General features: G+C 43.5%; 1 protein-coding gene across 2 annotated transcripts in view; it reads left to right on the forward strand.

Annotated features, from left to right (window-relative positions):
* LOC128701528 (protein Shroom) overlaps window positions 1-21,450 on the forward strand; it is a 942,770-nt gene that overhangs the window by 334,125 nt on the left and 587,195 nt on the right. The window lies entirely within an intron of this gene.

The following is a 21,450-nucleotide window of genomic DNA, read 5'->3' on the forward strand; positions in this document are numbered from 1 at the left end:
ACATACGTTTCCATAGGCTCTGATAACTTAACCTACTCCAGCTTAGCCTAAAGTACGCCAATCTTGGTTTAGAAAGACACGTAAGGAAACACTAGGACACATTAGAAAACGTTTCGGTCCTGGAACCTTGATCACTTGGTGGCGAGAAGTAATCAAGGTCCCAGGACAGAAACGTTTTCTAATAAATATGTCCTGGTGTTTACTCACGTATCTTTGTAAACCAAGACTGGCGTACTTTAGGCTAGGCTGGAGTACGTTAAGTTCTCAGAGCCTATGGAAACGTATATTTAACCACAAGTAAGCAAACAAAAAGGGTCCATAATACGTCTGGTAGTGCTGTTCCTGAGTTCAACCAGGAAACGTTTAAATATGTACGAGTAACACTTATAGTGCTTGGAGGACCTGCTTGAAAGCAGTTAAGGTTCTGTTACCCCTGAAGAGGTGTTGTTGATGACAGTTATAATAACAACGTCACTGCTGACAGTTATAATATCACCGCTGTCAGCTTCAAACATAACTAACTAGACAGCAAAAATAATTGAAATTCTTGAATAAAGGCTTTTATAGAGGGGAAAAAAGCTGCATTTAGATTCAACATTCACAAGACTGACTGCTGCAAGCAAAGCTTGTGCAGCATGAAAGGTGAAGCTTGTACAAACTGACAAACACAACAACCACACAAAGAGCTTTTCTTGCACGACGGGTGACCGGGGGGGGGGGAGGTGCAGGGGGGTGAGATAGTGGGTGATGATGAAGTGCAGAAGTGATGGTGGTAATGGTGAAGTGGAGTTTTGGTGGTGATGGTGAGGTGGAAGTGAAGAGAATTGGTTGGCTAATTAGGTTTAAAGCTTACCTATTACACAGTGGTGATCAAGGTTACCTATTACACAGTGGTGATCAAGGTTACCTATTACACAGTGGTGATCAAGGTTACCTATTACACAGTGGTGATCAAGGTTACCTATTACACAGTGGTGATCAAGGTTACCTATTACACAGTGGTGATCAAGGTTACCTATTACACAGTGGTGATCAAGGTTACCTATTACACAGTGGTGATCAAGGTTACCTATTACACAGTGGTGATCAAGGTTACCTATTACACAGTGGTGATCAAGGTTACCTATTACACAGTGGTGATCAAGGTTGCCTATTACACAGTGGTGATCAAGGTTGCATGTCACTGTTCACCACCACTCAAGAACACTTTAATGCTTTATATAGGATTCAGTTAAACTCTCAGTGTATATACACTGAGAGGCATACAACCGTGTGGTGTGTGTATGAGGTGTTGCGGTAGTGTTGTACATCAACACAACACAGTGTTAGTCATGATACTGTGCAACACTGGGTTGCAGTAGTGTTGTACATCAACACAACACAGTGTTAGTCATGATACTCTGCAACACTGGGTTGCAGTAGTGTTGTACATCAACACAACACAGTGTTAGTCATGATACTCTGCAACACTGGGTTGCAGTAGTGTTCCACATCAACACAACACAGTGTTAGTCATGATACTCTGCAACACTGGGTTGCAGTAGTGTTGTACATCAACACAACACAGTGTTAGTCATGATACTCTGCAACACTGGGTTGCAGTAGTGTTCCACATCAACACAACACAGTGTTAGTCATGATACTCTGCAACACTGGGTTGCAGTAGTGTTCCACATCAACACAACACAGTGTTAGTCATGATACTCTGCAACATTGGGTTGCAGTAGTGTTCCACATCAACACAACACAGTGTTAGTAATGCTCTGCAACACTCAGGAAGTGTTCTATATTAATAACTATTAATGGAGAAAAACTAAACCCTCACGGGTCACAAAGACCCTGCAGGTACTCAGGTTTGATTCAAGGAAAGGGAGGTTAGTTCCAGTTCCTTGGATCGAGAACCCTTCACAAGGACTCCCCTAGAAGGATCAAGAGAGAATATTAAGTCAGTCATAAGATTCACGTATTATAATACGTGAATCTTTAAATATAATGTGTAAATCTTTGAAGATAATAAGTGAATTTTTAAAGATAATGCTTAAGTCTTAAAGATATTACCTGAATCTTGTGTGTGTGTGTGTGTGTGTGTGTGTGTGTGTGTGTGTGTGTGTGTGTGTGTGTGTGTGTGTGTGTGTGTGTGTGTGTGTGTGTGTGTGTGTGTGTGTGTGTGTGTGTGTGTGTGTGTGTGTGTGTGTGTGTGTGTGTGTGTGTGTGTGTGTGTGTGTGTGTGTGTGTTGATCGTGCTTACTTGGCATTACCTTTGTTAGTCTAAGTTAGAAATTTTTTTAGCGTTGGCTGTAATTTTCAGTCATGTTTATATCAGTCATATTAACATCAAGTTCAGTTACCTGTCAAGGTAACCCAGTTCACTTACCTGTCAAAGTAACCCAGTTCCATTACCTGTCAAAAAATACCCACGTTCATTTACCTGTCAAAAAATACCCACGTTCATTTACCTGTCAGCTCTGCAAAACTCATTTTGCTTAAACGAGCGCGTCCAGTTTTCTTGATGGAGGAAGGTGGTGGTGATCAGTGATCTCGTGCAGGGAAGAGCACGCTCCGCTGCTCTCATCTTCTCCATTAACACTGAAACTCACCACCACCATGCTCTTATTATATATATTTTTCCCCTGTGGTTTGTGATTTATAGAGGACCATGACAGGTGTGTAGTGGTGGGTGTAGCGTAATACAAGCTACCGACGCGCACACACACACAGGATCCATACATAGTTTTAAGAAGAGGTATGATCAGACTCTTGAAGCAGGGAGTAGACCTAGTAGTGATCAATGAAGAAGCGGGGCGAGGAGCTGTAACTCGAGCCCTGCAACCACAAATAGGCGAGTACACACACCATTGTTATTATTAGAGCAGCTTGTCAAGAGGCTCTCACAAGTATTTTTTATTATTATTATTATTATTATTATTATTATTATTATTATTAGTAGTAGTAGTAGTAGTAGTAGTAGTAGTATAGTAGTAGTATTAGTAGTAGTAGTAGTATAGTAGTAGTAGTAGTAGTATAGTAGTAGTATTGTTGTTGTGAAGGATCTGGGGGAGGTGTCGGCTTACCTTTCTTTAAAGAACACAACAAAACAGATTTCAAGATGACCAGGAAAATGAGAGGTTGGGTAATGAGAACTTTCAAAACAAGGGAAATATGTAGTGCCAATGACACTATTCAGATCACTTGTGCCGCCTGCACAACAACAGCCTGGCTAACCAGGCAAGCACCAGACAACCCTGACCCAGGGCCGGACTGCGGGAGTAGGAAAACTCATGACAACCTTCAAAGGTATATAAGAGGTATGGTACAACGAGACTACAAGCACATTTCTCACCTTCCCCTGTACATCCTTGTACGCACACACCCCTCCTTCATTCCTCACCTCCATTATTCCTTCCCTTACTCCCTTCTCCCTCCCTCCCTTTCTATCTTTCCCCTCACTTCTCCCTTTCTGTCTTTCCCCTCACTTCTCCCTTTCTATCTTTCCCCTCACTTCTCCCAGGCTCTCGGTACCACTTCTCCGCTTCATTCTGTTATGTCTGTTTACTTTATATAAACGTTATAGTATACACTTGTGTACATCCGTGTGTGTGTGTGTGTGTGTGTGTGTGTGTGTGTGTGTGTGTGTGTGTGTGTGTGTGTGTGTGGACATCTTGTTGTGGTTGTTGGAGTTGAGTCTTAGCTCCTGACCCCGTTTCTTAAAGGCATACGATCGATTTCACTTGTTCAGCGAGTCGTGAACCCTGTCATACCCATAGTTAAAATTATGTATGGAGTTTGTTTCTCCTACTTTTTCTTTTAGATCATACCCCATCTTGTGCATCCTAAGGCTGAAAAAGTAATTCTTGACGTCCATGTGGTGTATTTACTTCTTTAACTATCATCTGTGACCCCTTGTGCCCGATCCTCGCCTTTCAAACAGTCTCTGTTCGTAGTATCACGCCTTCTGAGCCTCTCAGCTCCGGGACTAGTCTCGTTGGGAACCTCTGGACTTCGTCTAGTTTCTTTATTTAATAATGTGTGAGCTCCTGGCTAGTGTTGCATACTCACACTCTAGCTGATATATGTTGTACATAGAGTCCTTAACTACTCTTGTATTATAGCTCCTGAATATCGTTCTGAAGGTCCGTGTGTGCCTCTTGATATTATTCAGTTGATTTGCTCCTCCAGTAATGTCCAAGGTTTATAGTCGCTGTTGCTCCGGCTATAATACGTCCTGATGAGTATGACATGTGCGACAGTTGGGTATCTTTATTGTTGGATCGTTTCGCCTATGCAGTAGGCTTCTTCAGTCAAATGCAGAGAATGGATTGTAGGCAGCAGAAGTGATGAGGTATAGATGATGTAATCAGTTCACCAGTCTTAAAGAAATAGTTTTCGCCTTCCCCGATTTTTATAATTTCGGTTTTGCTGGATTTGAATTACATCAGTCATCAGGCATGAGGTGAATTACCAATAGAACCCTGGCTGCCTTCAGGAGGGAGCTGAACAGATACCTAAGTCAATATCCTATCAGCCGGCCTGTAGTTCGTACGTTAGACTTCGTGCGGTCAGCAGTAACAGCCTGGTTGATCAGGCCCTGATGCACCGGGAGGCCTAGTCAAGGACTAAGCTGCAGGGGAGTTGACCCCCGGAACACCCTCCAGTAGACGTTCTTAAAGTCCACCACCTCTTTCCTGTTGTATTTCTGTTAATCTGTCGTGAAAGATCAGCAGGTACGTAAAAGAGAAGTTCTCTAACCCCCTTGCTTCTTGTCCTTTATCAGTCCACTCTTCTCCTGATGCTATACCATTCCCCTGATTGTCTTCTCCGTTATCTTCCATAATAATTATACACGTTAATTATACTGTTGTGTAATCGTGCTTGACTTGGCTGTCCCCTGGCATGTATATTGTGTCCACCTTCACTGCACTTTATTCACAGGTTACACTCACAGATCTGTAGATGAATGGCTCAGAGAACCGACATGTTGATAAATTAGACACATGTGGAACTCTTGGATATCTTTATTGAGGAAACGTTTCGCCACACAGTGGCTTCATCAGTCCATACATAGGAGAAACTTGAAGAACAGGAGGAGAATGAGGTAATCAGTCCCTCAACCTTGAGTCGATGTGTTCAGTCCAAGTTTCAGTTCAAGTTTCTCCTATGTATGGACTGATGAAGCCACTGTGTGGCGAAACGTTTCCTCAATAAAGATATCCAAGAGTTGCACATGTTTCTAATTTATCAACTCACAGATCTCTCTTAACAATAGTTAATGTACGTCAACCTACGTGTGCATTATCAAGTTTACACTCTGCTAGTTATCTTTTAGGTAATGCAGGTTCAAAGAATGTGTTCAGTATTCAGAGATAGTCTCTGGTATATTTTGTCTTGACCATAACAAGAAAAACAATAGTAAACTTTGGCACATCAGCTGTATTACAAATGTAAACACTTGTAAATTAAGTTATTAAATTTATAGTCCGGGACACAAGTTAGAGGTGTTCTCCAGTGCAAGTTGCATACTCATGGTGCAACATTATATTAAAATAAGTTCCTCCTCTTTTCTGTACCTTTCAACATTATATTACACACGGTCTCTTAGTTAATTTCAAGTGGAACTTCAGAAGTTCCTTACCAGCCAGGCTGTGATGCCTACGATGAACTGCGTGAGCACCAACTTGGTTGATCTTACCATTAACCAGGAGGCCTGGTCTGGGACCGTGCTGAAAGGGGAGGACAGTGATCCCCAGAATCGTGTTCGAGTAACCTTCATGATGAGCAGGAGTGTTGTTCGTGGTATTGTATAGTGCCAGACACAGGATCTGACATACCTCAGTACACAAGTGTTGTGCCTGTTGGTAGAACAACTTCCTGGTATTTGCTTGTTTAGGAATCTTGATGATCAGTTCATCTGGTAAGCAAGGAAGGATAGCCGCCAATATTCATTCGTTATTTATTAACGTAAATATTGTCTCAAGGTCCCCAGAATTGAAAGTGATTAACACGTTTTCCTCAGCATAAAGACTGACTAGAAACAAAATGATACAGTACCATGACTGGAACAATACACAACTAACCCGCACATAGGAGAGAGATACTTATGACAACGTTTCGGTCCGACTGGGACCATTTATAAAGTGTAACTTGTAAATGGTCCAAGTCTGACCGAAACGTCGTCATAATCCTGTCTCTTCTATGTGCGGGTTATTTATGTAAAGACTGACTGTTCTTTCCCGCCCGAGCAGGAAGACTCACCTCATTGTGTGCAAAACCCACTTTCCTCTCTTACATCCCATAGTTTCTACACTGTAATCAGACTTCTTGGTCCTGGGTTCTGCTTAGTTTCTCCCAAGCTTCACTAAGAACAAGAACATTATTGCCCACTAATTCCTCTCCTCTTCAGACAAGGTCAGTAAAGCATCTTATCAGACACGAGGTTAAGATCTCTCAAGTAATCAGCTCGGGAAATACCTTGCAACGTGCTCGTGATGCCCTTGTTTTTTGCTGTACTTTGACGCTGAGGAGAAAGCATTAAGGGCGTCTTGCTGGGGTGTCCCACCAGCCTGGTTGCCATCCACAACACTCCACTCACACCCAGGTACTTATTTAATGTTAAGGGCGTTTTGCTGGGGGTGTCCCACCAGCCTGGTTGCCATCCACAACACTCCACTCACACCCAGGTACTTATTTAATGTTAAGGGCGTCTTGCTGGGGTGTCCCACCAGCCTGGTTGCCATCCACAACACTCCACTCACACCCAGGTACTTATTTAATGTTAAGGGCGTCTTGCTGGGGTGTCCCACCAGCCTGGTTGCCATCCACAACACTCCACTCACACCCAGGTACTTATTTAATGTTAAGGGCGTCTTGCTGGGGGTGTCCCACCAGCCTGGTTGCCATCCACAACACTCCACTCACACCTAGGTACTTATTTAATGTTAAGGGCGTCTTGCTGGGGTGTCCCACCAGCCTGGTTGCCATCCACAACACTCCACTCACACCCAGGTACTTATTTAATGTTAAGGGCGTCTTGCTGGGGTGTCCCACCAGCCTGGTTGCCATCCACAACACTCCACTCACACCCAGGTACTTATTTAATGTTAAGGGCGTCTTGCTGGGGTGTCCCACCAGCCTGGTTGCCATCCACAACACTCCACTCACACCCAGGTACTTATTTAATGTTAAGGGCGTTTTGCTGGGGTGTCCCACCAGCCTGGTTGCCATCCACAACACTCCACTCACACCCAGGTACTTATTTAATGTTAAGGGCGTCTTGCTGGGGTGTCCCACCAACCTGGTTGCCATCCACAACACTCCACTCACACCCAGGTACTTATTTAATGTTAAGGGCGTCTTGCTGGGGGTGTCCCACCAGCCTGGTTGCCATCCACAACACTCCACTCACACCCAGGTACTTATTTAATGTTAAGGGCGTTTTGCTGGGGTGTCCCACCAGCCTGGTTGCCATCCACAACACTCCACTCACACCCAGGTACTTATTTAATGTTAAGGGCGTTTTGCTGGGGTGTCCCACCAGCCTGGTTGCCATCCACAACACTCCACTCACACCCAGGTACTTATTTAATGTTAAGGGCGTCTTGCTGGGGTGTCCCACCAACCTGGTTGCCATCCACAACACTCCACTCACACCCAGGTACTTATTTAATGTTAAGGGCGTCTTGCTGGGGGTGTCCCACCAGCCTGGTTGCCATCCACAACACTCCACTCACACCCAGGTACTTATTTAATGTTAAGGGCGTCTTGCTGGGGTGTCCCACCAACCTGGTTGCCATCCACAACACTCCACTCACACCCAGGTACTTATTTAATGTTAAGGGCGTTTTGCTGGGGTGTCCCACCAGCCTGGTTGCCATCCACAACACTCCACTCACACCCAGGTACTTATTTAATGATAAGGGCGTCTTGCTGGGGTGTCCCACCAGCCTGGTTGCCATCCACAACACTCCACTCACACCCAGGTACTTATTTAATGTTAAGGGCGTCTTGCTGGGGTGTCCCACCAGCCTGGTTGCCATCCACAACACTCCACTCACACCCAGGTACTTATTTAATCCTAGGTAAACAAGAGAAGCAGGTTTAAGGAGACTTGCCCATACGTCTCAACATGCTCCTCCTATCTTCTCTCTGTCTCTCTCTGTCTCTGTCTCTGTCTCTCTCTCTCTCTCTCTCTCTCTCTCTCTCTCTCTCTCTCTCTCTCTCTCTCTCTCTCTCTCTCTCTCTCTCTCTCTCTCTCTCTTTCTCTCATTACACGAGGTTTTACAAGGTTAAGTTAAGGTTCCTAACTTTATTGACAAGCTAAGAGCTGTTACCTACATCAGCTCATTTGAAAGCATTTTTATTGTTATGAAGCATACAAGTAGGGAACAGGATGAAGTTGGAGCCATCTGTGGGCCAGCATTTTCATTTGATCAACTGACTTTGTCTCGTTGACATCATAGTGCTGTACGAATGTGTTCCAGACTCGAGTCATCCTGGGGATAAGTGATCTCAGATGAAGTGATGTTCTGGAGAAGTTGCTGCTGGCTGCCCGTCTTGTGGTATAGAAGCATGCTTCTCGCTGCCCTCTCTGTCTGTCTGTCTGTCTCTCTCTCTCTCTCTCTCTCTCTCTCTCTCTCTCTCTCTCTCTCTCTCTCTCTCTCTCTCTCTCTCTCTCTCTCTCTCTCTCACTGTTGGATCTTGAACTTCTCCATGTTTGTACAATTACATTTCTTCTTCTTCTTCTTCTTCTTCTTCTTCTTCTTCTTCTTCTTCTTCTTCTTCTTCTTCTTCTTCTTCTTCTTCTTCTTCTTTTTCTTCTCTTTCTTCTCTTTCTTCTTCTTCTTCTTCTTCTTCTTCTTCTTCTTCTTCTTCTTCTTCTTCTTCTTCTTCTTCTTCTTCTTCTTCTTCTTCTTTACTGGTAAAATACCGACAGTGTTAGAGAAATGGGCGCATGTGCAAATAATAACACATTTTAATGCGGCTACGTTTCGCTTACTAAGAGGTTTAGTGAGCGAGACGTAGCCGTAATAGAATGATTTATTAGTTGCATATATACCTAGCACTATTGTTATTATTATTATTATCATTATTATTATTATTATTATTATTATTATTATTATTATTATTATTATTATTATATTTTTAGGAAATCGATAAATCCATAAGGGAAATATAAAGCCGGAATAATAGGAGAGAGTCAGGTTTGATCCGAGGAAGGGGATGGTTGCTTTAATTACTTGGAGTATGAGAAACTTTAGCATTAGGTCACTTCCTTGGAAACACTGTAGGTGAGCTGGGAGGGGTGTGGTTGTCAGGTGAGGTGCCATGGAGGGCGAGAGTGGTGGGTAGGGGGTGATTGGGGGTGAAGAGGAGGGGGAAGTGAGATGTGGGGAGGGGTAGGTGACTTTGCGTCATCACTGAAAGTTGGTGGTACTGGCTCTCAATATGACTCACTGTCAATTACTACCGTTAACTGTCTTATCTAACTAGTGTGACACCTCATTCATGTGAGGCTTTATGAGAGACGTAATGTATCCTGTAGACTGCAATGGTCCCCAACCTTTTAATATGAAAGGGCCAATTTGCCAGGCCAAATTTTAAGGAGTGCCGCGATAAGGTTTTTCGCCTAAAATTATTTCAAATATTTTGTAATTGTTGACACTGTGAAGTGTGGAATCTGCATAAAAGTTAATTCATAATTTCACGTGAGGGGCGCATCCATTTCCTAGGACCACAGGTTGGGGACCCCTGCAGTATCAGGTGCTCTGCACTCGTGTCACTCCACAGTCATTTCTTACAGTAAACTAGCACTCTCCAGTGTCATCTTTGTCCTTCACAAGGAGTTCATGGTAACATAATTTGTGATTAATTAATTTTTGCCACTCTTGTTAACTTTTTGATGAATAAGACATGTGTGCAACACTTAGGTATGTTGATAAATGGTTGAGAGAACCGACGGGATGATGAATTAGACACTGTGTAACACTAGTGTCTATTGTGAAAACGCTTTGCCAACCAGTGGCTTCCTTCCATTCTGTATTGGACTGAGGAAGTCACTGGTCTACGAAACGTTTCCACCATAAAGATACCCAAATGTTGCACAAGTGTTGCACCCATGTGTTGCACACCTGTATTATTCATCAGCCTGTCTGTAATATATACCGTCCATGATGTGACATGTGTTGGTTTTAAACAAAAACAGTAAAGCTATGGAACAGTGAGAACTGAGTTCAGATGTTTTAATATCAGGTATTTAATGTCATTACGTTTCAGTCACAAAGTGTGTAAGTATAGGTGTGAGGAGAGCTAGGTAACAAGATGTGACTGTGCATCACCCAGTTTAAACTCACTCAGTGTGTGCTACCACATATATTTTGATATAGGGAGTGCAGGTGAGGGTGCTTGTTGATGATGGCAGGTGAGGGTGCTTGTTGATGATGGCAGGTGAGGGTGCTTGTTGATGATGGCAGGTGAGGGTGCTTGTTGATGATGGCAGGTGAGGGTGCTTGTTGATGATGGCAGGTGAGTGTGCTTGTTGATGATGGCAGGTGAGGGTGCTTGTTGATGATGGCAGGTGAGGGTGCTTGTTGATGATGGCAGGTGAGGGTGCTTGTTGATGATGGCAGGTGAGGGTGCTTGTTGATGATGGCAGGTGAGGGTGCTTGTTGATGATGGCAGGTGAGGGTGCTTAGAAATATCTCCTCGTGGTCCGTTCCTCTCAGTTCCGGATCTAATCTCGTCGCAAACTTTTGAATCCTCCAGGCTCCGTGTGTGTGTGTGTGTGTGTGTGTGTGTGTGTGTGTGTGTGTGTGTGTGTGTGAAAGAGAGAGAAAGAGAGAAGAGTTGGGAAAATTTGAGAGTTTTGGTATGTGTCAGTGAAGCTGTCCACATCAAGTTGAACCAGTTATTGGCTGACAACACCCCAGAATTTAACTCTCATATAGGACAGTGTAAGCACACACAGCGGGTGTAGCAATTGGTGTAGTTATCAAGAATGGTACAACCTATGTTGCAGTAAAGTTTGTGTCGCATAGTGTTGTAGTACAACAGAGAGTGTTTGAGTGGCTGGTGTTGAGTAGTGTGTGGAGGAGCTCAGGAGTGTTTCACAAGGCCAGCTAAACTTGCATCACTGATGGCCTCTTGTGTGCCGCTTGATGCCTCTCTCTCTCTCCAGTCATACCCAGTCAGGGTACTCCACACATAACCAGTCAGGGCACTGCAATACTCATACCCAGTCAGGGCACTCCAATATTCATACCCAGTCAAGCACTTTGACACTCACACACAATATGCAGGGGTTGTGTGCGACTCACACTTTTAAAAGCACACAAGTTAATAATATGAGTTATGATGAAAAACTTATTCAAATATGTTCAAGTTTTTTAATAATAATAATAATAATAATAATAATAATGTTGGTAGAATTACCGACAATATGTGAGGTAAAAGGACACAAGTGCTACTAATGTAACTTTTATTGTGGCAACGTTTCGCTCTCCAGGAGCTTTCCCCTCAAGGAAGGTTCCTTGATGTTGGTGAGGGGCTCTTGATTTAGGGAATTGGATCTGTGCTCCAGTTCCCCGAATTAAGCCTGAATGCCTTCCACATACCCCCCAGGCGCTGTATAGTCCTCCGGGTTTAGCGCTTCCCCCTTTATTATAATAATCCAGGAGCTTTATCAAGCCGTTACCGTGACCGGCCACAATAAAATGTCACATTAGTTCCACTTGTATCATTTTACCTCAGAATAATAATAATAATAATATTTTAATTTCAGCATGAATCAGTGTACAAATACGGGTGACATTTAGTTCATATCCACAGCATTTCGGACTAAAGGGGTGAAACATGATAATGACGTACAAGGTCACAAGAGGACGTAAGAGAGGGAAGATAAGGCTTTTCTTACTATATTCAACAGGAATGACAAGACACCACAGTTGTAAATTGAGAAAAAAAGTGGAATGGAAGGAGTAATAGATTATTTTCTTCTCAGGTAGAGTAGTTGACCAGTGGAATGAGTAATAAAGAGGAATTTGTAAGTGGTGCAACCATGGGAAATTCTTCAGTATATGATGGACTGAGTACTGAAGGCGGGACACCACGAGCACTGCTACTGTAGATACAGGTAGGTAGTTAGGTGATTGTAAACAGCCAATTACGAATAGGGAATTAGAAATAGGTAATTACGAATAGATAATTGCAGAAATTTAATTACGATAAAGTTATTACACACAGAAAGGCCAAATTTCCTTAATATCTGTTAACACACACACACACACACACACACACACACACACACACACACACACACACACACACACACACACACACACACACACACACACACACACACACACACACACATACAAACACACACACACACCTCACACACACACACACACATACACACACACACACACACACACACACACCTCACACACACCTCACACACACACACACACACACACACACACACACACACACACACACACACACACACACACACACACACACACACACACACACACACACACACACACACACACACACACACACACACACACACACACACACACACACACACACACACACACACACACACACACACACACACACACACACACACACACACACACACACACACACACACACACACACACACACACACACTCACACACACACACACACACACACACACACACACACACACACACACACACACACACACACACACACACACACACACACACACCTCACACACACACACACACACACACACACACCTCACACACACACACACACACACACACACCTCACACACACACACTCACACACACACACACACACACACACACACACACACACACACACACACACACACACACACACACACACACACACACACACACACACACACACAGTGCAGTAGAGACCAGCAACATTTCAATAAGACATAAAGACAGTCCTCAGCTCGCAAACCCATTCGGACCTTGTTGTGGGTCGTGACCTTTCAAGGGAAAAGGTGTGTTTTGGCACTGGTGAAAGGCTCTTGATCCGGTGAACCGAAGTTGCCCTTTCTTGTATGAAACCTGTTCATATATCATTTGCCAGGCTCTCTATCACCCGTACGGCTTCAGAGCTTCCTTGTGATATTATAATAATCGAATAAAGGTATAAGTGCCGAGACGGTGCCTCTGCCACACTCAACTGACCTTCACGTCTTAAAGATGGTCCAAGTTCTTCTTCAAGACGGTGCCTCTGCCACACTCAACTGACCTTCACGTCTTAAAGATGGTCCAAGTTCTTCTTCAAGACGGTGCCTCTGCCACACTCAACTGACCTTCACGTCTTAAAGATGGTCCAAGTTCTTCTTCAAGACGGTGCCTCTGCCACACTCAACTGACCTTCACGTCTTAAAGATGGTCCAAGTTCTTCTTCAAGACGGTGCCTCTGCCACACTCAACTGACCTTCACGTCTTAAAGATGGTCCAAGTTCTTCAAGACGGTGCCTCTGCCACACTCAACTGACCTTCACGTCTTAAAGATGTTCAGGTACTTCTTCAAGATGCGCCAAGGAGCAACTTAAAGAGTAGAAAAAATGTAAAACAAATGCTGGACCAAAGGTGAGATTGAGTTGGGAAAAGAAACAAGAAGATACAAACAAGTTGTGGTGGTTAGTTGATGGTTGTTTGTAATGTAGTTATTATTTTGTTGTTTACCTTCACGAGGAAGCTCTAAACCAGTGTGAGTCATACAGCACCAAGAGGAACTAAGGCAATCAGATTCGATCCAGGAAAAGGGATGATACCTCTTATTTATTAGATGAAGAACTTTTACCAGCATCAACGTACCTTTTTTGAAGGTTGGTTGTTTGTAAGTGTACCAACCTGAAGACTGGTTGTTTGTAAGTGTACCAACCTTGAAGACTGGTTGTTAGTAACAGTGTACCAACCTTGAAGACTGGTTGTTAGTAACAGTGTACCAACCTGAAGACTGGTTGTTTGTAAGTGTACCAACCTTGAAGACTGGTTGTTAGTAACAGTGTACCAACCTGAAGACTGGTTGTTTGTAACAGTGTATCAACCTGAAGACTGGTTGTTTGTAACAGTGTACCAACCTGAAGACTGGTTGTTTGTAAGTGTACCAACCTGAAGACTGGTTGTTAGTAACAGTGTACCAACCTGAAGACTGGTTGTTTGTAACAGTGTACCAACCTGAAGACTGGTTGTTAGTAACAGTGTACCAACCTGAAGACTGGTTGTTTGTAAGTGTACCAACCTGAAGACTGGTTGTTTGTAAGTGTACCAACCTTGAAGACTGGTTGTTTGTAAGTGTACCAATCTTGAAGACTGGTTGTTTGTAACAGTGTACCAACCTGAAGACTGGTTGTTTGTAACAGTGTACCAACCTGAAGACTGGTTGTTAGTAACAGTGTACCAACCTGAAGACTGGTTGTTAGTAACAGTGTACCAACCTGAAGACTGGTTGTTTGTAACAGTGTACCAACCTGAAGACTGGTTGTTTGTAACAGTGTACCAACCTGAAGACTGGTTGTTTGTAACAGTGTACCAACCTGAAGACTGGTTGTTAGTAACAGTGTACTAACCTTGAAGACTGGTTGTTAGTAACAGTGTACCAACCTTGAAGACTAGTTGTTAGTAACAGTGTACCAACCTGAAGACTGGTTGTTAGTAACAGTGAACCAACCTGAAGACTGGTTGTTAGTAACAGTGTACCAACCTGAAGACTGGTTGTTAGTAACAGTGTACCAACCTGAAGACTGGTTGTTAGTAACAGTGAACCAACCTGAAGACTGGTTGTTAGTAACAGTGTACCAACCTGAAGACTGGTTGTTAGTAACAGTGTACCAACCTGAAGACTGGTTGTTAGTAACAGTGTACCAACCTGAAGACTGGTTGTTAGTAACAGTGTACCAACCTGAAGACTGGTTGTTAGTAACAGTGTACCAACCTTGAAGACTGGTTGTTAGTAACAGTGTACCAACCTTGAAGACTGGTTGTTAGTAACAGTGTACCAACCTTGAAGACTGGCTGTTAGTAACAGTGTACCAACCTTGAAGACTTGTTGTTAGTAACAGTGTACCAACCTTGAAGACTGGTTGTTAGCTATCAGTGTACCAACCTTGAAGACTGGTTGTTAGTAACAGTGTACCAACCTTGAAGACTGGTTGTTAGTAACAGTGTACCAACCTGAAGACTGGTTGTTAGTAACAGTGTACCAACCTTGAAGACTGGTTGTTAGTAACAGTGTACCAACCTTGAAGACTGGTTGTTAGTAACAGTGTACCAACCTTGAAGACTTGTTGTTAGTAACAGTGTACCAACCTTGAAGACTGGTTGTTAGTAACAGTGTACCAACCTTGAAGGCTGGTTGTTAGTAACAGTGTACCAACCTTGAAGACTGGTTGTTAGTAACAGTGTACAACCTTGAAGACTGGTTGTTAGTAACAGTGTACCAACCTTGAAGACTGGTTGTTAGTAGCAGTGTACCAACCTGAAGACTGGTTGTTAGTAACAGTGTACCAACCTTGAAGACTGGTTGTTAGTAACAGTGTACCAACCTTGAAGACTTGTTGTTAGTAACAGTGTACCAACCTTGAAGACTGGTTGTTAGTAACAGTGTACCAACCTGAAGACTGGTTGTTAGTAACAGTGTACCAATCTTGAAGACTGGTTGTTAGTAACAGTGTACCAACCTTGAAGACTTGTTGTTAGTAACAGTGTACCAACCTTGAAGACTGGTTGTTAGTAACAGTGTACCAACCTGAAGACTGGTTGTTAGTAACAGTGTACCAACCTTGAAGACTGGTTGTTAGTAACAGTGTACCAACCTTGAAGACTGGTTGTTAGTAACAGTGTACCAACCTTGAAGACTGGTTGTTAGTAACAGTGTACCAACCTTGAAGACTGGTTGTTAGTAACAGTGTACCAACCTTGAAGACTGGTTGTTAGTAACAGTGTACCAACCTTGAAGACTGGTTGTTAGTAACAGTGTACCAACCTTGAAGACTGGTTGTTAGTAACAGTGTACCAACCTTGAAGGCTGGTTGTTAGTAACAGTGTACCAACCTTGAAGGGTGGCTGGTTGTTAGTAACAGTGTACCAACCTTGAAGACTGGTTGTTAGTAACAGTGTACCAACCTTGAAGGCTGGTTGTTAGTAACAGTGTACCAACCTTGAAGGGTGGCTGGTTGTTAGTAACAGTGTACCAACCTTGAAGGGTGGCTGGTTGTTAGTAACAGTGTACCAACCTTGAAGGGTGGCTGCTTGTTAGTAACAGTGTACCAACCTTGAAGGGTGGCTTGTTGTAAGGCTGGGTATAACTCAGGTAAGCATGAGACTCGCCAGGTCTACCTCACTCAGTGATATTCGTGCAAATATAAATGTTGCCTGGTACTGCTGAACTACCGCGATGCCTGACATGTCGCCACCCTTTGTTTATATTTTGTTTTTGCGCAAATATACGCTTTTTACACAATGAACACTGCGAAAAGGCCTACTGGTCCATACTTGGCAGGTCTTTATCAAATCATACAATTCACAAGCACATATTTGTCCAGTCAATTTTTAAAGCTATCCAAGGAATTAGCCAGGTTATTCAATTTAATCTAACTTAAAGTAAAGAAAATAGTATTTGTAAGTTTACAGAAAGCGTTGGTAAGTAAACGCTGGGAATTACGTAATTAAGTTAGTGTAGTTAAACGAGGATGTTGAAACTACACGGCAGAGTTGTTGGAAGAGATACATGAGGATGGTGAAGAGTGTTGGCCAGGAATCCAGGGAGAGTAAGAGAGGTAAAGGAGATTGAAGAGCTAAACAAAGCAAGAGAAGAATTGAGTTTTTTAAACAAAGGAGAGAGAGGGATGCTGAAGGAATGTGAGGCAAGTGGACAAAGGTGGTGGAGGAGGAGGAGGGTGATTGTGAGGGAGGGAGGGAGAGTGGTGGAGGAAGAGTGGTCTAGGGAGGGAGTGTGGTGGAGGAAGAGTGGTCTAGGGAGGAAGTGTGGTGGAGGAAGAGTGGTCTAGGGAGGGAGTGTGGTGGAGGAAGAGTGGTCTAGGAAGGGAGTGTGGTGGAGGAAGAGTGGTCTAGGGAGGGAGTGTGGTGGAGGAAGAGTGGTCTAGGGAGGGAGTGTGGTGGATGGAGGGAGAATATTTGAGGGAGGAAGAGTGGTCTAGGGTGGGAGAGTGGTGGAGAAAGAGTGGTCTAGGGAGGGAGAGTGGTGGAGGAAGAGTGGTCTAGGGAGGGAGTGTGGTGGATGGAGGGATAATATTTGAGGGAGGAAGAGTGGTCTAGGGAGGGAGAGTGGTGTAGGAAGAGTGGTCTAGGGAGGGAGTGTGGTGGAGGAAGAGTGGTCTAGGGAGGGAGAGTGGTCTAGGGAGGGAGTGTGGTGGATGGAGGGAGAACATTTGAGGGAGAGAGAGTGGTGGAGGGAGAGTAGTGGAGGAAGAGTGGTCTAGGGAGGGAGAGTGGTGGAGGAAGAGTGGTCTAGGGAGGGAGAGTGGTGGAGGAAGAGTGGTCTAGGGCCACAGATACACATCATACATGGTATAAATTACCTTGGTTAACCCCCCCCCCCAAAAAAAAAAAAAAATCAGACAGTGACTTATTTCCATTGGAGCCCTTGTAATATCTTATTATCTAAACCCTAAAAGTTAAAACAGGGATGGACAGTGTTGAAGGGAGGGAAGGAAAGTGACGGAGGGAGGCACAGAGATGGAGAAACACAAAAAAAGAGAGGGAAGGCTATGTATTGCACAGTAAAGATAATAAATGTGCTAACTGAAGGAGGATAAAGGAGGTGTTAATCTGCCTAAATAAGGATGTGGAAGTTGTGCTAAGAAAAATAAGGTAAAAGTTGTTATGAGATAATAGGAATAAGGAAGCTAAGCATTAGTTATGTTATGAGACGATAGATCTTTTAGATTTTGCCACCGAAGTTGCTAGTTTATTATGCACTCTATATCCATCCTGTGGAGGGTAGCACAAGAGCATGTGGATACACAAAAGGCCTAGGAACTAGGCCCCAGAAGGGTTAACAGGAGTACATCTGGATTTATATCTACAGTTGTCTTGTTACAAGGAAATTTAGGAGATTTGTTTAATATATATCTGGTATCGTATTTTCATTAATAAGATATCTTAACATGTCACATAGGTTATTATACTATCTACCTCTATATTCCTCAATAAGCGGACAATTAAGCACATAGTGTTCAATATAGTGACCGTAGGGTTTGATCATCCAGATATATGTCTCTCCCAAACTGCCAGAAGTACTTGTAATCAAGCATAAGTCTGGCCAACGAAGCATCAGTCAGTCAGTTCATATTGCAAGTTGTTCCATAAACGTACTGATCTACGTTCATATTGTCATAGTGGATTATATATCTGTTTATGCTTCTAATTGCATTCCTATAACATTGTTTCATTATTTACTGCTCTCCTAATATTATTCCTAATGCTAGATACGGATATACCAAAGTTATATAGAATGAGGAAGCTAAGCATTGGTTTAGGTGGTGAGTTGAAGGGAGTTGACTGGTATCCAGGGAAGTATCAGCAGTTTGTCTCTTGCGTCACTACCGCTACATCCCCTACTTAGTGCTACCACTACTACTACCAGCATTACCTTTACCACTACTTCTGCACTTCATTCTTTCTTCCTTTCTTTGTCCCGTCCCTGTCCCCTTCGGCTATATGTACTGCTCGCTCACCTTCGTGTGTTAGTGTGATTTGTAAATGGTCAAAGTCGGACCGAACCTCGTCATAAGCTTCTCTCTCCTATGTGCGGGTTACTTGTGTGTAGATAATTAGAGCTTGCTTTCTCAGGGCGAGCATCAGATATCATGTTTGTGACTGCTGAAACCTCGGGAAGTCTTTCAGTGAAAAAACTGAACGAATGTGATTTTTTGGTGTGGGTTGATGGAGGTTAGGTAAGGTGATAGTAAGGTATGTGGGATGCAGCCTCTGGTGAGAGGTAATGAGGGAGGTGAGGAGCCGGAGCCTCTTGGGTGCCATCATTACCCTCTCCATCAATCCTCTCTCATCTCTCTCTCTCTCTTACACACACACACACACACACACACACACACACACACACACACACACACACACACACACACACACACACACACACACACACACACACACACACACAAAGAGTAATCTGTGGCTCAGTGGTAAGAGCGTTCATCTCACATTATGACAAAATCACTGAGGTTTTGGGGAAAAACACTGATGTGGTCTACACGTATTTTGTAAAGGGGCTTTGATAAATGCTATCATAAAGAGGTTGGCCATAATGTGAGTGTAGAAACACAGGAAAAATATAAGAGATATCAGTAAAGTCTTCCAATGGACAATGGAAAATAGTAATATGTTTAATGTTGACAATTTCTAACTGCTTAGACGTGGAGAGAAGGAAGAACACAAAACTAGCATAGGATACAAAATGCAGGAGAATTATATCATAAAACGAATGAAATATATAAGAGAATTAGGAATAATAATGCCTGATGGCCTATCATTTAGAGTAAATGCGCCGTGAAATGCGCTGTGAGCCCAGCAACATCCTGGCTGAACAGGTAGTCAGCGAGGGAGTCTGGCTAAGTCAGGGTGCGAGAACTGTAAAAAAAAAAAAAAAAAATAAAAATCGGTAACATGTATGTCTCAGAGTTGATTCCTTGCCCGGTCGAAATGCATGAGCAAGTTTCCTTACGGTATAAACCTTAGTAATAGATACCGACAAATTGGTGTAGAAAGACACGTGTGCAAACACCAGGACATATTTATTTGAAAGCGCTTTGTTCTTGGGACCTTGATCACTTCAGTGTGATCAAGGTCCCAGGACTGTAACGTCTTCTAATATGTCCTAGTGTTTGTGCACGTGTCTTTCTAAACCTACTTTCTAGCAGTAAGATAGCCACCTCGGTATTGTGGTCTACCCACTTCCCCCCAACACATACAAGGTTCACTTCCCATGGCAGTTGCTCTGCCATGTCCGCATTACTTGAGCACCTTGCATCAGTCTGCCAACCTCCTCGTCCGTCTCCACCACACATCCCCGAGGTGTGTACTTCTGTCGCTCGCTCTCCAACGTAAACACGTGCAAGCATTCACCCTTCAGCGAAGGCTTGACCACATCAGTAGCAGGCTTGTGTAAGGGATTGACGTGACGGGCTTGTGTGTTGGGCTTGTGCGGGACGGGCTTGTGTGATTCAGTTGTATTTTGAGCTTGTGTGGCTGGCCTCTAAGAATGTCTGATACCATCAGTACTGCTTTCTCCGCGGATTAGACACATTTATTATTATTATTATTATTATTATTATTATTATTATTATTTGTAGTCACAATGAGGCCCATGCTAACCTCCCTATGGTATATAAAAAATAACTAGTTGCATGAATCTTGTTAGGGCTGCATGGCCCAGTGGTTAACTCACTGGCCTGTGAGTTTTACGACTCGCTCGCCATGGGTTCGATCCTAACCCGTTCTGTGATTTGTTTACAATCGTGTTATTACGATTTCGTGAGGTGATGATGATGATGATGATGACATCAGTCTCCTGATCATCCTTACATGCACCACAGTATGATGAATGAGGCCACCAACAAGAATCATCTTAAAATAGAAACACAAAGGCACAATACCGTGACTGGAACACTACAAAAATAACCCGTACACAGGAGAGAGAAGCTTATGACGACATTTCGGTCCAACTTTGACCATTTATACAGTCACACATTGTGACTTTGTAAATGTTCCTATGTGCAAGTTATTTGTGTATAGTTTCAGGGATGCTGAATTTCTGAAACTGTCTACAGGTGACATACAGGTAACCATAATCATCTTGTCTTGCTTCTTCATGGCGGATGTGAAGGTGTTAAGGTGGGCTAGCGGGCCGCTAGCAGCAACAGCCTGATTGACCAGGCTAATACCAGACAAGCTTGGCCTAGGGCCGGGCTCTAGAAATTGAAAAACTCTCGAAACATTACAGGTAAAGGTGCTGAGGATAGGTGAAGGTGTTGATGAGGTTAGAAAAGATGCAAGAATCAGGCTGGTCTTCCTGTTACTTCTGCGTTGTTTGCACCAGGTAGGCTGGTCTTCCTGTTACTTCTGCGTTGTTTGCACCAGGTAGGTTGATCTTCCTGTTACTCCTGCGTTGTTTGGATCAGGTAGGTTGATCTTCCTGTTGCCCGACGCACCTTGTAACACACCACGACACCACTCCTAGTGTACCGTGGATGTCCTTTCACTGCACGTTCTCATCCCAAGCGTGTATATATTTACACGCTGAGAGTTGTGTCTCTCTCAGGGTTATATATGCTGAGAGGTGTATATCTCTCAGTTCATATACTCAGGGTATTTATTGCTGCAGGCCAGGAAACAGTATGACTGGTTGATAAAGTATTAAGATGCTGAGCCAAGAGTTATG

The sequence above is a fragment of the Cherax quadricarinatus genome, chromosome 78 (genome assembly GCF_038502225.1).
Source record: "Cherax quadricarinatus isolate ZL_2023a chromosome 78, ASM3850222v1, whole genome shotgun sequence".
Classification (NCBI taxonomy): Eukaryota; Metazoa; Arthropoda; class Malacostraca; order Decapoda; family Parastacidae; genus Cherax; species Cherax quadricarinatus.